Genomic DNA, 2948 nt, shown 5'->3' on the forward strand with positions numbered 1-2948 from the left:
ACAAATAGTAACATTTTGGACCTTGAAGTCTTTCTTTCCTTGGCTTTTATTTTTTTAATCTCCCCATTTCTGTATATAGCAGTGCTTGTTCTACTGGATGTTGATGTTATGCCAGCAACTGGGGCCTTTCACACCTTTCTCCAGCCTTACCTTGTACAGTACAGGGGTATAACTTCTGTGTCTTGTGATTTACTGTTTTTCCTTACAATAATAAAGATCAGTGTGAAAGTTTCCCTCAATTCCATACCACCTCATTACCTCAACACTGTATTTTAGTAGTACAGGTAGGTAAATCCAGATGTTGAAAGCTCTTTTGACTTGTTGGGTTTAAGGCTGCGTCTACTGCCAGCCACTTCAGAGGTCTGTTTTATTCTGTGAATACAAAACACAGAAGATCTGTCAGGACAGACAAAAAGAAAGGACAACGAAAAGGAAGTCAAGGAGTCAACAGACTTAGAAAGAATCTTAGAAAGACTCTTGATTTCTGTACTTTAGAGATTTCAGTGTCATATATGATAGAATGCAGGTGGCTTTGGAAACAGTCTACAAGTTCAATACAGCCAAGGAAAGGCCATCATTTGACTAGAGCTGAAGACCCTCACTGAAGCACAAGAAAGGCATATGCTGAATAATAGTCCTTTAAAAGCTCCCAACCAAATTTGTAAGACAGTGAATACTGGACACTAGAGGAAATAATTCACTCAGCAAAGTCAACAGGAGATGAATGGCAGACCTAGATATGTAACCTTGATCTTCCAACACACAGCTGTGTGCTACACAGAGTCCTGTGGTTTTATGAAATTTAAGTTTTACCTCAAGAGTAGAATTTGCTGAACTGTGTCTTCACACCAAAACAGTTTGTCCTCAGTCAAAACAGAAATCCTCTTTACATCAAGTCTACTTTTTAAACATATTTCTTAGCATTTGTAAGACTGAAAATTCCATACTCTCATAAGTAAGGCCTTGGTGTCTTGAATATTTTCATTACCAGCTGAAGAGGTAGATATGATAAAAATACAGTATAAGCCTATTTGGAGTCTATTAACTTTTGAGTAAATATTTTCACAGTTGATTGTATGATTTTGAGGACAGGCATTTGCCGTTTGCCAAGAGCAGCAGAATCCCTGTAGTCGAACTTGCATAATGTAGCTTTCATTCTAAATTTTAAAAGCTTCATTTTGAAGAAGGTGCACAGTGAGCAAATGGAGCTTTATAGTATGATCTTTGGAACAGTGAGCCAACAATTGCCATGTGACTTAAGCTTATAATTTACAGACTAAGTTGCCCAATTTAGGTATATTCTCTACACATTTGTCATTCAAAACACAGAGCAACCAAGCTTGAAGTCACTTAGGCTACAATGGAAGTAAATGCAAGCAGTTTTTTTTTTATATATATAAGCTATAAAACTTAGAATACATACAACTTCAGTTCCTATCTGGGCACCAATGAAAAAAAAATATAATAAAGGTTTTTCAGCTAATTTGTCAGCACAAATAATTTCAGATGCTTGTTCCATCCAGTGTAAGCCCAGATACAAAACAGAATGTTCACAGAAACAAATATTTAAGTAGAACATGGAAGGGCAAGTAAAGTGCTTATAGTAATGGAGAGATGTGTGTACATGGAAGGATGAAAAGTGTCAAACACCAGCTCCAAGGCCAGCAATTAGATTGTCACATCATGTGAGGGCCCTGTATAATGTGCTACAGGTCCTGCCTTTGTATGACCTGTGTTCTCTGATCACAACTCAGGATGTTATGGATGTCAAAGGGGTCATTGAATTTTCTAAATTCAGAGTCCTGTAGTATGCTAGGCTATATTTTTGCCATAATTTTGGAGTTGTATACAGGATGAATTTCTACTAAAGGCAGAGTGTGCATGGGTATTTTTGTGTATACACAAATACACGATACTGGGTATTTTTCCTTAGATGGAAAGAGAACTCTATAGCATATGTGAGTACTAAATGTGAGATGCACCTTATTTCCACAGAAGGCAGGTATGAAATGGGGAGGGGGGTAGCATGCAGGCTGGGAAAATTGAAAATAAGGACTGTGTTGGTTATAATTGGAGCCATAAAGGTGTCTTTCTTAGTTGTTATCAATCACTTATTTTTATATAAAAGCCGTGTGGAAACTTAAACAGCATTTAATAAATTATTCACATATTCAAGTATTTGTTTGGAATCACTGTAGTTAATTATTTGTAAATGAAAACTGAGGTTGGCATCAAGAATGCCTGCACTCAAAGACTTGGGATACGGGCATATCCAACGTGATGTGTGCAAATTGCCCCAAGTGTATCCAGATGCTCGGAATGGCAGCGAAAGGGAGCAGTCCCGTGGAGTGCCTGTGAGCACACCAAGCGCTGTGTTGTCCTTCAATCTCAGCTGGCAACTAAGCCTCAAACAGCTGCTCACTGTTTGCAAGTAGGAGATATCTACATCCCCTCATGCTTCTGTCCCTGCCTTTATTAGTTTTTTGTATTGGTCTATGCAGAGAAAAGTTTCCCCCGCTGCCAGGCTAGCCCAGGCAGCGCTTTCCTGTCTGGGCTTTGTCATGGTGGGGTCTCATGGAGGGTTTGTTCATAATTACTTGTTATGGATGGACTGGCCTCTTCCCTTCCAGCTGCCCATCATGTGGGAGCCGCCGACCCACTGTTCACGTCGGGGTGGGGAAATGGTTTTCTCGCCGCCGTCGCGTTCACAAATGGCAGCCCCCGAAGTGACTTTTCTGGCAGGGCAGAGGAGGGCGTCCCCCGCGGGGGCCGCGGCAGAGCTGCAGCAGTGGAACACGGCCGGAGAGCCGGGCAGGGCCCCGCCGGCTGCGGCGGAACGGAGCGGAGCGGGCCGGGCCGGACCGGACCGGGCCCCGCCGGCTGCGGCGGAGGCGCCGCGCCGCTCCCATGGCAACGGCCGGGCCGCGCTGCAGCCGAGCGGAGGCACC

Source organism: Cinclus cinclus, chromosome 1 (assembly GCF_963662255.1).
Source record: "Cinclus cinclus chromosome 1, bCinCin1.1, whole genome shotgun sequence".
Taxonomy (NCBI): domain Eukaryota; kingdom Metazoa; phylum Chordata; class Aves; order Passeriformes; family Cinclidae; genus Cinclus; species Cinclus cinclus.